General features: G+C 39.3%; 1 long non-coding RNA gene across 1 annotated transcript; it reads left to right on the top strand.

Annotated features, from left to right (window-relative positions):
- Nucleotides 1-12,688: 12,688 nt before the first annotated feature.
- On the top strand, nt 12,689-15,234 carry LOC120308461. The gene is made up of 2 exons (XR_005556851.1): nt 12,689-12,853; nt 15,042-15,234. It is a non-coding gene; the product is annotated as an uncharacterized LOC120308461 (long non-coding RNA).
- Nucleotides 15,235-15,552: the final 318 nt, after the last annotated feature.

Here is a 15,552-nt window from a genome sequence, read left to right as displayed (position 1 = left end):
TAGGTGGCAACCGCGACCAGATCCTGCATGGTGCAGTGAAAGTGTGAGCTAGAACAAGCAGCTTGTATGCCTGTCAAACATAGATACTTTGAGTTTAATTTATATTTGTGCAAGGGGTAAACACTCCCTCCCCACAAAAGCAGAAAGCAGAAATCTATAGCAAAACATGTGACTCACTGAAATTGCTAGATATCAATACATTAAAAGCAATCCCTGAGTAACAGGGTTTAAATGGCCAAGCAACATCAACCATTCACCAGAGGGCAGTACTTGGGAGAATGTACAGTTTACACAAGCATACCAATCTCTTTGGGAGAATCAAAACAACCAAGAGAGGATCAAGTATGCTCAGCAGTCCTGGGAGGGAGCAAAATCAGGTGAGAATTGAAAACTTGTAGGAGGATAAGTGAAAACGAATGCTATTGGTAGCTTGAATGGGAAGTAATCCACATTGTAACACATTTTCACAATTATGTAGTTGATTTCTAGCGAAGGATTGAGGTGTTTTTACTGCAAACTATGGAAAGGAATACTCTGCTGTGCTTTCAGTGGCAATAGTAGTATGCTCAAAGTAGATAAGATACAAGAGTGCATTTTTTTAAAAAAATATTTCCAATATTCCAATATTCAATATTCCAAATCACATGTATTCATTTGTGAAAATCATGTTTGTTTTGATTGCATCTCTCCCCCCCTCCTCTCTCTCTTTCATACACACACACACACACACCACTACTATCACCACCATCACCCTCTACGGAAGATACATTTTTCAGAGAATAGCTTATAGGAAAAGGACAACTCACCAGCAGAAATAATTTTAGATGATTGCCATCTCTCCAGTTCAAGCATTCTGGAATGATGCTACATTTAAGGCTTTCAAAGAAACAAAAGAAGACTATTAATAATCATCTGCTTTCAAACAGATATAGTTGCTGCCTGTGATTTTAAGCCACTTTTCTGAACAGCATGTTTCAGCGTAACTATGTTTTAATTAAATTGCAAGCTTAGCGAGTATCTGGTCCTTTGTAGACTTCAAAGTCTATAAAGAGTTACACTGATGGGACATATCACAACAGGATACCTCCTCACGAGAATTCTCATGTTTAATAGAAGCTCCCATTCCAAGTTTTTTGAGAGTTAAGTGGGATGGATGGTCAAAAAAGGAAAGGCTACAGTAACAACTGTGTGACCTCATTTTTTATGTGTAGTTGCAAATATCATCTTGACTTGTTTTTGTGAGAGAGGGAAAGAGGTGTATGTTTGTCTGTAGAAATAAAGCAGCCTAAAGCAGACAGAAAAAAAATATTGTTCTTCAGCTGCAGGACTCATAAGGAGTAGTAGTTGGAGGAGCAATAGGAGGGCATATAGTAGAAGTGGGAAAGAGGGAGTAGTGAGTAATGAGTACTAGTCTTTGAGTGTGTGTATGTTGTCTAGCAATCTGTGTCGTTCTGTTGTCTCTCTTAGATTTTGGAGCATATTGACTTGGGTATATGTAAAAGAACTTGTGACACTCAGCTTTGCTTGTAATTGAACTCTGGCTGGGCAGACATTTTGGAAATTATCAAGGCATGTCTAAGCTCAATTACCTGAAAAGAGTTTGAACCAGTTGATCTTGAGGAAGTGGACAGGGTCCTTACTACTGTGAGCTTGGGTGCATACATTTCTAAGTTTGGCAAATTTTGGAGAGTACAGATTCAGCGCTGCTGTTGAAATACATGGAGCCATTCCCATAATTCATTCTATACCTTCATTTTTTTCTGAAAAGATGACTGATTATTTGGCAAATCATGTTTAAAATCAGAATAAAACGTGGAAGAAGCAGACAAAATATGCATCTACCTATTACTTGTAATTGATGCTCTACTTTCCAAGCGCTTACTTTATATATGCAAAAGCAATATAGCAAAGCAGGCAAACTCGCCCTTTAAAAGTTTACACTCAGTTGGAAACAAAATAATAGTGTTAGGAACAAGATATCCTGTGATTTTTTTTTCCAAACAGATCTGAGGACAATAGGCCATCTTCAAAGATTTTTTTTTTTTAATGCTTTGGTGGCCATCTAAGCAAATAGCTACTGAGCTAGACAAGACGCAGCTCCCCTTGAATAAAATGAAAATCTCCCTGTTTAATTGAATGCTCAACACACTGAAATGAGTGCTGGAAGCAAGCCTGTGCTTGCTCTAGTTTGAAGCCATGTGAAGAAGAGACTATCGACCCGTGACACACAGATACATCCAACAACAAAAGCAAGAAATGATGGCTGAGGCTTTCTAGTAATAGGTATGAGAGCTTGTCAGAAGCCATGCAAATGAAATCTATGCAGGAGTGCAAAGAGAGAGAAATAATTTTACACCAGCAACCTGTAATAAAGTCGTTGATTATTAGTATTACACCTGCATAGCCTTGAACTAGGGAGCCTGAAATTCTGGGACAAGACTAATATAAAGTCAGAACAGTTATAAATATCTTGTCTATCTACGACTAGAAAAAAAAATTGCTTTTATGCAGACCAACACTTGTCCTCGATGAGCTGGAAATTCACATACCAGCCTGTAAGGTGCATATTGCATTTGCCTGACTCCCGTTGAAGGTTCAGCCATTGAAAGCTATCTCAATTGACTCTGTTTAGAAAGGAAATCAACTTTCAACCTAATTTCAGACAGGCTCCTGTCTGCTGGGAATATATGTCAGCTCATGTTGGCTAGTCTAAAGAAAATGCTGTCAGCTCATGTTGGCCAGTCTAAAGAAAAGAAGAAATAGAATAGAACAGAACAGAACAGAATAGAATAGAGCTGAAAGGGACCTTGGAGGTCTTCTAGTCCAGCCCCCTGCTCAAGCAGGAGAACCTATATTGCCTCAGACAGGTGGAGGTCCAGTCTCTTCTTAAAAATCTCCAGTGATGGAACACCCACGATTTCTGGGGGTAAGTTGTTCCACTGGTTGATTGTCCTCACTTTCAGGAAATTTCTCCTTAGTTCCAGGTTGCTTCTCTCTTTACTCAGTTTCCAACCGTTGTTTCTCATCCTTCCATCTGGTGCTTTGGTGAACAACCTGGCCCCCTCTGCCTTGTGGCAGCCCCTCAGATACTGGAACACTGCTATTATGTCTCCCCTATTTCTTCTTTTCCTTAGACTACCCAGACCCAAATCCCATAGCCGTTCTTCGTATGTTTTAGTCTCCAGGCCTTTGATCATCTTAGTTGCTCTTCTCTGAATTTTTTCCAAATTCTCAACACCTTTTTTGTGGTATAGTGACCAAAACTGGCTGCAATATTCTAGGTATGGTCTTATAGGGCTTTATAAACCAGTATTAGTACTTCTCGTGATCTTGATTCTATGCCTCTATTTATACAACCCAGGATTTTGTTAGCTTTTTTGATTGCTGCCGCACACTGCTGGCTCATAGTCAAGTGATTGTCCACTAGGACTCCAAGGTCCCTCTCACAGTCACTGTTTTTGAGCCAGGTCTTGCCCAATCTGTATTTGTGCCTTTGGTTTTTCCTGCCAAAATGTAAGACTTTCCTTTTCTCCACATTGAAATTCATTTTGTTGGATAGGGTCCATTGTTCAAGTTGGTCAAGATCTTTTTGGATCCTGTGTTTATCTTCTGAGGTGTTGGCTACTCCTGCTAGTTTGGTGTCATCTGCAAATTTGATGAGTTCTCCTTCTATTCTCTCAACTAAGTCATTGATGAAGATATTGAAGAGTACTGGGCCTAAGATGGAACCTTATGGTACCCCACTGCTTACTTCTCTCCATGTGGATATAGTGCCATTGAGGCTCGTTGAGTACGGTTTGTTAGCCAGTTACAGATCCATCTGGTTGTGATGTTGTCTATCCCACCTTTTCTTAGTTTATCAAGGAGTAGGTTGTGGTCTACCTTGTCAAATGCCTTACTGAAGTCCAAGTATACTATGTCCACTGAGTTTTGCGGGTCTATTAGTTTAGTCACTTTATCGAAGAATAAGATGAGATTGGTTTGTCATGATCTATTTTTGACAAACCCATGCTGGCTACTAGTTATGACTTTATTTGTTTCTAGTTGTTTACAGATATGTTTTTTGATAATCTTTTCTAGGATTTTCCAAGGTATTGATGTTGAACTGATTGGTCTGTAGTTTCCTAGACCTGTTTTTTTTCTCCTTTCTTGAAGATGGGGACCATATCAACCCTTTTCCAATCCTCTGGTACTTCCCCAGTGCTCCAGGATTTATGGAGGATGTGATGCAATGGTTTTGAGATAACCTCTGCCAGCTCTTTCAGAACTCTGGGATGTAACCTGTTGGGTCCCGGTGATTTATATTAATCAAGATTGGATATTTGCTCCCTTACCATTTTCTTGCTTATTTTAATTTTTGTTTCTGGTATGTCTTTTGCAGTGGTTTTTTTTTTTGTTTTTTTGGTGTGTTGGCCTATAGTATCTTTTTGTGTGAAGACTGACACAAAGTATGAGTTAAGCAACTCTGCTTTCTCCCCGTTACCTGTAATTTCTATGCCATCTTCTCCCTTTAGTGGGGTGACATGATAGAGGTGACATGATAGCAGTATTCCAGTATTTGAGGGGCTGCCAAAAAGAAGAGGGCATCAAACTGTTCTCCAAAGCACCAGAGGGCAGGACAAGAAACAATGGTTGGAAACTGACCAAAGAGAGAAGCAACCTGGAATTAAGGAAAAACTTCCTAACAGTGAGGACAATTAACCAGTGCAATAGCTTGCCCCAGAAATCGTGGATGCTCCATCACTGGGGGGTTTTAAGAAGAGACTGGAAAGTCACTTGTCTGAAATGGTATAGGCTCTCCTGCTTGATCTGGGGGCTGGACTAGAAGACCTCCAAGGTCCTTTCCAGCTCTATTCTATTCTATTTTATTCTATTCTAAATTCTAAATTCTAAATAAAAGATGCTGCTATTTTTGTAATAACAATATTGGATTTGTCCTGTATCTTGGAAAGGGTTTGAAATTTAGCACATTAAATGCTGCTAGAAGTACAATTGTAGCATTATTGGTACAGGTAGTCCTCAACTTACAAAAATTCATTTAGTGACCAAAATTACAATGGCACTGAAAAATGTGACTTATATCCATTCATACGACTGTTGTGGCATCCTTGTGGTCATATGATCAAAATTCAGCTACTTGGCATCTGATTCATATTTAGGACGGTCACAGTGTCCCAGGCTCATGTGATCCCCAGGGTCATGTGACCTTCTGACAAGCAATGTCAATGGAGAAGCTAGATTCACGTAACAATTGTGTTACTAATGGAACAACTGCAGTGATTCTCTTAACAATGGTGGCAAGAAAAGTCATAAAATGGGGTAAAATTCACTTAACAAATGTCTCACTTAACAACAAAAATTTTGGGCTCAGTTGTGGCCATAAGTCAAAGATTACCTCTATATGCTCAGCCAATTGTTTAAAGAACGGGATACAAATTGTGCCAGTTGTATAGAGTGCAACTTATCCCCTTGGGAACTTTTAGAGGAGAATAAGTACATATGAACTCAATCTGGATGGGGATTGCTATTATAGACAGAGACTTAAATCTTCCCCAATAATCCCTTTATTTAAATTCATGATTTAAATTCATGAAACGCAAGTAAAAAAAAAAGTAAAAAAAAAATGTGTAGAGAAGTGGTTCTCAACCTTTCTAATGCCACGACCCCTTAATACAGTTCCTCATGTTGTGGTGACCCCCAACCATAAAATTATTTTCGTTGCTACTTCATAATTGTAATTTTGCTACTGTTATGAATCGTACTGTAAATATCTGATATGCAGGGTGTATTTTCATTGCTACAAATTGAACATAATTAAAGCATAGTGATTAATCACAAAAACTGGAGAAGCTTACTCTTCCTTGCTCAAAAATGTTGGGAGTGAGGGAAGGGGGAGGAAGGAAGGAAGACTGAAGGGGAAAGGAAGGAGATGGAGAAGGAAGGAGATTGAAGGAAGGAAGGAAGGAAGGAAGGAAGGAAGGAAGGAAGGAGAAAGAGATTGGTGGAGAAGGGATGGAGATGGAAGGAAGGAAGGAAGGAAGGAAGGAAGGAAGGAAGGAAGGAAGGAAGGAAGGAAGGAAGGAAGGAGATTGAAGGGGAAAGGAGATGGAGAAGGAAGGAGATTGGAAGGAAGGAAGGAGGAGAGAGAAGGAGAGATGGAAGGAAGGAAAGGAAGATTGAAGGGAAAGGAAGGAGATGGAGAAGGAAGGAGATTGAAGGGGAAAAGGAAGGAAGGAAGGAAGGAAGGAAGGAAGGAAGGAAGGAAGGAAGGAAGGAGAAAGAGATTGAAGGGGGATGGAGATGGAAGGAAGGAAGGAAGATTGAAGGGGAAAGGAAGGAGATGGTGAAGGAAGAAGATTGAAGGGGGAAGGAAGAAAGAAAGAAAGAAAGAAAGAAAGAAAGAAAGAAAGAAAGAAAGAAAGGAAGGAAGGAAGGAAGGAAGGAAGAAAGGAAGGAGAGATTGAAGGAGAAGGGAAGGAGATGGATGGAAGGAAGGAAGGAAGAAAGAAAGAAAGAAAGAAAGAAAGAAAGAAAGAAAGAAAGAAAGAAAGAGAAAGAAAGAAAGATTGAAGGGGAAAGTAAGGAGATGGAGAACGAAGGAGATAGAAGGGGTTAGGAAGGAAGGAAGGAAGGAAGGAAGGAAGGAAGGAAGGAAGGAAGGAAGGAAAGAAGGAAGGAAGGATGGGAGAGATTGAAGGTGAAGGGAAGGAGATGGAAGGAAGGAAGGAAGGAAGGAAGGAAGGAGAAATTGAAGGGGAAGGAAGGAAGGAAGGAAGGAAGGAAGGAAGGAAGGAAGGAAGGAAGGAAGGAAGGAAGGAAGGAAGGAAAAGGTGCTTTATAACACTTGACAGGGAAAGATATTTTAACCCCCGGTGGCTGATTGAGGAAGCCAGGTCCATCGGACCTATTTCCAAATAAGCCTGATTGGGGAGGCAGGAGTGTAAATGATGTATCAAAGGACGCTTCCCGTTGCCCCTTCCCCTCCCTTTTTGGCTACCACTGGGGAAAACGCAAAGGCGTGCACATGCAGGGGTAAGAAAGCACAAACGCCCGGATTAAAACTGGTGCCAACGTTTCCAAACGAAATGCTCTGAGCCGCGAAGCCTTATCCAAAGCGGGGTCCGCTCAAATGATTTCTCTTCCCTTCCGGCCGTTTTTTTCATCCCCCATATCTGAGCAGAGCTGCCACCGGCCTGCCCCCATAGCCAAGAGACCTGGTGCAGCGCCTTTCCAAACTCTGGGGCTGCTTATGGCGGGGATCGGGGTGGGAGAAAGGGATCCTTTCTTACAGCTCCGAAACAAGTTTTCTCCTTTGATTTCGGGGCCCCATTGCTGGCCCAGCCAGTGGCCTCTGACTCACATGCGGGCATCGCCACCACCTTGCCCTCTTCCCCGCCCCCTGGCCACTTCCAAAGCCCGGAGCCTGGCAAGCCGGGAAGGAGCTGCTCCTGCCCGGCAGCCCCACGGTCGTGCTGTGCGCCAGAGGGCCAAGGCGGCCTTCGACGGTGAGGGAGGAGGGCTGGGCAGTGCGGGGGAGACTCCCGCATGGTGCAGAGGGTGGCCGGGGGCAGAGCATGGCTGGGCAACCAGGAGGCATGGAGGCTGGCTCGGTGCCACAGCTCAGCTCAGCCAGCAGCACAGGGGTGGCGGGGACAGTGGCAGTGGCAGCAGTGGATCATCGGGAGTCCCCGCCGCCCCCGCGCTGCCCAGCCTGGTCCTCTGTCCATCAATGGAGCTGTGGTGGGGGATGGTACCGCGCAGCCCGCCAGCCCCTCTGCCAGCTCACTGCTCCCCCCAGGCACCCCTCTTCCTCCCAGCGCCTGCCCGAGTCGCCTTGGGGGCAGCAGGAGGAAGAAGTAGAGGAGAAGGGCAAGAAAACCGCTGCCACTGTCCCTGCCGCCCCCGTGCTGCCCGGCCTCGCCCTCTGCCCATCTGATGGAGCCGCGGTGGGGGCTGGTGCTGTGTGGCCCACCAGCCCCTTGTCCAGCCTGACTGCTCCCCCCCAGGCACCCCTCTTGCCCCGGTGCCTGCCCGAGCTGCCTTGGGGGCAGTAGGAGGAAGAAGGGGAGGAGGAAGAGGATGGCAAGGAAACCGCCGCCAGCACTGGGTACCAGGAGGCGGCTCTCCTCTCCTATCTTTGCTGAATCTCCATCTTCCTTCCCGGCAGCCTGGACTCCGGTGCGCCTTCCTGGCCAGTGGGTCCAATGGTCAGGCTGGCTAGGGATTGCAGCGGCTGGTCTCCCTTGGACCACAGCTTGCGGGAGGGCTGGCAGAGCCTCCAGTGGGCCGCTCCCAACAGGGATCCCAGGATTTCCTAGGGCGGCTCCAAGGTCACAAGGCCCTGGCCGCGCTTCTCCCAGGAGGTGGGACACCCGGGCGCAGGGACAATCAGGAGCCCTGCAGGAGGTAAGTCCGCCTGAGAGAGAGAGAGAGAGAAGGGAAGCGAAAGTGCCTCTCTCTCTCTCTGCAAATGGCGGAGGAAGCCATGCGGAGACAGGTGTCTCGGTTCCTAAGACCATCGGAAATATGTGTTTTCCAATGGTCTTAGGTGACCCCTGCGACCCACAGGTTGAGAACCGCTGGTGTAGAGTATAAGGAAGTGTTGATGGGAACCTTAAATTTTTTTACAGTCAGTATTCCCAGTCCTACTAAAGAAATCCACTGATGGTTCCACAAAAGAAACCCAAAGAGGTTGTAGTTGAGTTGCATGTTACATAATTTAAGCATATATGTATTATGGATAAAAATAAGGAAGACAGGTCACAGCTATTCAGTTTGAAGAGTTAAGTCTGTAATAAAGAGTGATATTGTAACACATGGGTTCTCTGCACTGTATTTGAATGTGTTTTTTACCATTTTAGAAAGTCTGCTTCTTTTCCTGGATGCTTTGGAGATTTTATGTCTATTTTAGTAAAGATTTTGCTGTATGTTTCACAGATTTGCAATGGGTCAGCTTATAATTTTAATAAAATAAATAAATCTCCCCCTGGACCAGTAAGATGATGATATTAATCCTACCTTTTATGTATAATTCAAAGTGGCAAAAAAATTGTGTTCCTGCCTCCTCTAATTGTCACTGAAACTGTCTGGGTTGCCCCAATAAAACATTAAAGGGGAAATCATCCTGAATAATATTTTCATCCATTTTCAATATAATTCACTATACACTACAGTTATATTGTAGTGTAGTATATTGTTATATTCTCTCCACAGCCTACCAAGTATTATTCCTATTCCCCCCCCCTTTTAAAAAACATTGTTATAATTATGTAGTTTTTCTTTTGCAAAAATAATACTTTTTAAAAGGAAGGGTAAATTAGATCAATTCCCTCTTACTGCAACAAAATTTTCCAATATCCCAAAGTGCTGGCTGAATAGTCTTGACAACTCCAGAAGAGCCTCAGGATGGTGATTTCATTTCCAGAAGTTTCCAAAACCACAAAGGTGGAGCGCACGTCTCCAGATTAAAGTGCTGTACACAGCAATTATTATTTTGCTGGAAATGGAATAACTGTATCTCTAGTAGCTAAGAAAATCCGACCTGTGATCAGCTTGTAGGAGACTATTTGGATTTAAATTTTGTTATGTTTTAATCTTAAATACATTTTTCTTGGCAATAAATATGTGCAAAGCTACCTTTTACACATTTCATTAAAAGTTCTTTACTAGTTGCTAGGCACACATTTTCAAAACCTCACTAGCTACAATAGATTTTGGCCCTCTCTTTTAAATATTATTGAAATTATTCCTTGAATCTACTCTTGAAAAACATATCCTTTTCCTGTTGTAATCCACTCTAGAAAGATAATCTTGCTTTCTGGTATGTACTTGCTTTATGAAGTGAATAACTAAAATGGAGTAAACATGCTAACAGCAAAAAGAAACCAAGCTGCACTTATATTAAATCAAATGTCTATTATAACTTGGAACAGTAAGAAGGCTGCAGTAGGGTTATAGCCAAGAAAGTCTAAATGAAAGCATTCGTTAACAAGAAGCACTGAAAATTTTCTATTGCAGGAGGGAAAATATTGAGAGGAGCATATATAGGCAGATGTATTCAAAAATATTAATAGTTAATAGAAGAAGACTAGCTAGTTAAAAAAAAGACAGTTGAGTCATATGAACTGCCAGTGATTTTTCTGGTTTCATATCACAGTTAATAAAAGTTAAATATACATTAACTACAATATAAACATATTTTGTATAAACCACGTATACAGTCATCACCAAGAATACTCACATGTCATTCTGAATGAAACTTTATAATAATTGTCATATTTTGCATTTCAGAAGCGTGAAAGAAAATTAAAAGGAGAGTGCATTATAGGAATAAAAGTTCATCCCTCAGTTATGGCACTATCAAGAGACCCTATGCCACTGAGGTAAGTAGCAGAGAAATGATCTAATGCTAATATTAAAAACCAAAATAGGCCACCCAGTTTGTTTAAATTGAGGTCTGCCTAGGAAAGAATGTAGTATTTTATTTACTTGAACCTGTTTCCTTCCAGGTGAATTTCTAATCATTCAGTCTACTTCCTGATTTGGAATTTAGCTAAGGAGAAAATTACTTAGAAGACTAATTCTCTTCATCTGCCTTCAAGTAGATGAAGGAAACACCCTTCCCACATTTTTGCTGTTAGAAATTGTTACAGTTACATATATTTTGGGCAAAACCTGATTTAAAAATAATGAGTATATTGTTGTCACATCAAATCTTGTTTAAACTTTGTTTTTTTTTAAAAGCAAGGTGATTTTTTTTTAATATGTAAAAGCAGAATGTGGATTCAAGATATGAGTTAGATTAAGATAAGTTAATAGCCAGCTGAATCTTTCAAACAACATTTAACATCATCAATATTTAGCAATGAAGATTTGAATTTTTATTTCATTTTAATTGCATGTTTTATCATGTTTTACATTTTGTATTTTACTAGTTTCACTTGCCACATTCAGGTGTTATAAACCTCCTGTTTATATAAAATTATACATTTTATAAATGAAAATAAAATTAAAAAGGCAATAATCTATGTCCAATGTGAAAGAAGTGATAATTTGGTGCCTAACTATTTAACAACCAGACTTCTTTCTCTCTCTTTTTTTTTCCTTTTATTTCCAAAGAGGAAAAAGGTATAGTTAGGTGAGATCCTGCTTTTAAAGCTTAGGAAAACAATATGAAATAATGCTCAGTTCTAAAGTAGTTCTCAAACACTCAAAATAACTATAGAAATGTTAGTCTTCTGAGCAAAAATGACAAGTCAGCTTTTGTTAGTGAGTTGAAACACAATGAATTTATGATACTTATGTTGGCACAGTGGAAATATATCTTCTGAAATAATAATAGTAATTTAATTTAACCCTGGATAACCACAGAGAATATTTTTCATATGCATATGAATATTTACATAGATGGCATTTTATTTTGTGTTGTAGGTACATCATAGTTCATTTGAAACTGTAAACTAAAGTCTGTTACAGACTCTTTTATTATATTTTCAAAAATTACCCCAATAAAATCTATAAATTTATTTTTTCACCTTAGCAGTTAGACCTTTCCCAAGGCATCCAATTCCTCAAGCTGGAATTTTGTTTCCTTGACATTTCATGTCCTTGGATTCTCTGTTGCTCTGGAAAATCCTTTCCATTCTGTACTGCCTGTTAAAACTCTGGCATTTCCCTGTAGAAAAAAAAAATGCTTTCAAATTCATTTCAAAGTTCTATGATACTCTAAAAGTTAAAGCTGAAAACAGGGAGACCTGTTGTTTAATATAACATTGCTCGGCTTTTTGGTTTTTCTGGCATGGTACAGAAAACATCCATTTGGGCAAGGGAATTGCAGTTGCAGCAAAGACATATTTCCTTCCATTCAGAAATTAGAAAAATTAGGCGCCCCCCCCCCCAATCCTGAAAGAAAAAAAATAATTATGATTGCTCTTCTTGTTATTAAACCTGTAATGATGGCTTTAAAACACAGGAATAAAACCAAACTATGAAAGAATGATAAATCAGGATTTTATACAATACATTTCCTTTCAGAATATTTTAAAATGAAAAACTGGACCAGAACTGGTCAAAATATTTGGGACTGTCTTTTTAGGTGAACATATAGAAAATTTTAATTTGCTGCTGTTGTATGGCTTAAAAAATTTAAATAAGTTTATATATGTGGTGATCTGTTTTGATCTAACAATGAACTGTTGCTAAATCTGGAATTCAGAATTTCTGAAACATTCCAATGACATATAAAAATGCTATGAATGTTTCCTTTTAAAAGGACATTTAGTTTTTTTAAAAAAAAGTCATGGGCACTTAATAGATTAATAGTTGGGGGGGAACTATGCATGGTTCCAGGCTCTGCTTCTTCGCACTGCATTTGCCTAAGATTATACAAGAAGTTTTGTTTATCAGCTGAGGGTTTTAATTTATTTGATTAAAAGAATCTTATTAGGTACTATGGTACAAAGCTTGCATGCACAGTTAGGTTTCATTGGAATGGTAGAACTATTATTTTAATACAAGTTCTTGCATTTTAATTATATTTATTCCAACTACTTTTGCTTTTTTTCTTTATTTTTAGGTGTATGGTTTGGTACTATAAAGCTACAATAATGCAATGTAGTAAAAAGAAATATTTTACCTGTATCGTATTAGAAATGTTTCATTCAAATCTTCTTCTAAAGGAGAGCATAGCAACATAAATCTGAAGCATATTACAACTTCAAGGCCTTATTTTTAATATCCGTATTACAGACATGAAAAAGAACACAATTAGGCTCCAGGAAAGCGACGTGGAATGGATAGCTAGACAACCAACTTACAGTATATACATTCTAAACAATTTTGCCACAGTTAAAAGGTATTTATATTCTGATGCAGATAAAATTGAACATGTCAACACTAATGCATTTTTCTAGGAGAATCACTACTTTCACAATAATTTCCATGGAAAATTTGTGTGCACATGCTGTAATAGACACATTTATAACATCAAAAGGGTTCAATTTTCTTTTCAATCATACCTCTGTATGAATAGCTTTTCCTATTGAATTTAACAATAAGGAACATTACCAGAGTCTAAAGGATGGGATACTTCTGCTTGCTCTTATGAAAGTATGTCAGACAATATATAATATATCCTACAATAGATCTGGGTTAACAGCTCTTTTACATAGGTTTTCTTTCTAATACACTTGTGTCAGCAGAATGCCATTTTTATTTAAATTTGTCTGTGAGATCAGCTACATTTCAATCTCTGGTTAACTCTCAATGTTATTAAAAGAGTATTCAAACGTTATTTAAAAAGAGACCCAGGGCATCTGTATCAAGAAATTAACATAAAATGTTTCTTAGAGGTATAGATTTCAGCTCAAAATTAGCAGCCGTTTGTTCTGCTCTTGAGTCACTTGAGGAAACAAGATTTTATAAATAGTGGTTTTAAAATGTTACTACAGTGATTTAAACTGGGCATTTTTTTTTTTTTTCATTTTAAGTGAGGTGCTCAGAAAGGTGTGTTATTTCGTTGCAGTCAGTAAAAATAAAGCTCTCTTCTTCTGGCTGATGGTACATTTAATAACTAACATTGGATTCTTTAATTACTTGTCAGTTCAAAGCAATAGAGTATAAATCACACACACTTACCAACTGGGGACTTTTCTTACTCCAACACTTTGACAGAGCCTGTAGCAGAAAATTAAAAAACAACAATGTCCAGGTTTATTAGACAACGGGGTTTAATATTTTGAGTAACAAATATATCTGCAAAATAAACCCAGTACAGGCTGAATTTATTCCACTTACATTTTGGTCAGCCATACTCTTGTGGCAAGATGGATGAAAAATAAATTAAATAAACAAACAAAAATCTTATGGATTATGAAATGATTATTGGTATTCTTTTTTCCAAGGAGAAAAGAACTTTTTTCCCAGGAGAAAAGAACAGCAATAGAAAAGAATCTCCAAGGATTTTCTCCAAGGAAAATCCATGTATCACCCTAGCTTAATATATAGCAACGTCCTTTCAGTTATATCAGGGAACAAGTAAGGTCTGCAAGTCATTTTTGATCAGGATTTCTTGAAGGACCCCTTATGTGAATTTGAATTTTCAGATATCAGTGAAAATCTACAGTATTCTGTCCATCTTACTTAAAATCCAAATATGATCCTGGTCTCTGTATGGCCTATAATTCAAGGGTGCACATAAGACATACAAAACAGGTAGAGCTTCATTTGTACACTCTGACCGCCATCTTGAATTTTTTTACCATGCCCTCTAAACATTCTTGCTATGTAGGCGGTTTACAACATTAATGCTAAAATTTAAGACATTTTAAAACAACTATAATTGTTTTTAAAAAAGGAAGTTGAGCAAAATCAAAGGCAAAAATGTCCTACCTAGTCACCAGTAATCCCATCTACAGGCCTGCAGTGGCACATGGATTACATCAGTTTGATCCTGGGCAAATGCTTTCCATGAAGGCAATGGTTAAGGTAATGATGGCTCCATACAGTCCCAGATTCTACTGGGATTCCATAGTTTTAAACCTCTAGCATTGATTAAAGTAGATGTATGAAACTGGTTTAGATAAAGGACTTTCTTGCATGCATGCTGATTCAGGAATTCGGGGAGTTGAAGTCCACAAGTCATAAAAGAGCCAAGGTTGCCTACCCCTGGTATAGATAATCCTTGACTTACGACCACAATGGGATTGGAATTTCCATCACTAAGTGAGTTGGTTGCTAAATGAGTCACCACTAATTCTGCAACCTTTTTTGCTGCAGTCATTAAATGAATTGCATGGTTGTTAAGTGAATCTGGCTTTCCCCATTGACATTGTGATCACATGTTCCTGGGACACTGCAACTCTCATAAATATATGCCAGCTTCCAAGCATCTGACTTTTGATTGTGTGACTGTGACAGTTGTAAGTCACTTTTTTCCAGTACCGTTGTAACTTGAAATGGTCACTAAATGAATGGCTGTAAGTTGAGGATTACCGTTATAGACCAGCTTTATATCCACATTTTAAATGTTTTGTTTTTTCCAGATTTGCCACAAGTATCTACTAAACCAGTGTTTCTCAACCATCTGGGGAATTTGGGGAGCTGAAATCCACATATTATTTCAAAAACACTGTATTAGATTATAGTACTGTAAGTTTTCATTATTATACATTTTCCATTAACACTTCCCAATACTGAGGTGTTTTGAAATACATATTAAAAACTGTATTTCCCAAAGCTCTCTTTCTCCTATTTCAGTACCTTTTCAGCAAAAATCCATCAATATAATCTAGGGATCTGATTGCAAGAAATATTTCAGAAAAACACAAGCATTTCTCAAAGGGGAGCTTGGTGTGAATGACCTTGATTGTTCTGCCCCATCTACCTTCAGATTCAGGAGCGATCACCAATTTGCCTTTTATCTTCTCAGCCAGCTTAGTTTATCAAGGACTTCATCCTCTCCTCAGAAAACAGTGAAATAAAGAAGATTATGTTCAACAGTACTGGTTGATTTTTGTACCATTTTAACCAGACAAAAAGAAGGGTGGGTTTTTC

Source organism: Crotalus tigris, unplaced genomic scaffold (assembly GCF_016545835.1).
Source record: "Crotalus tigris isolate CLP2741 ecotype Arizona unplaced genomic scaffold, ASM1654583v1 scf7180000017933.3771270, whole genome shotgun sequence".
NCBI lineage: Eukaryota > Metazoa > Chordata > Lepidosauria > Squamata > Viperidae > Crotalus > Crotalus tigris.
Note: the sequence above shows the minus strand (reverse complement) of the source record. Positions and strands in the feature narration are given on the sequence as shown.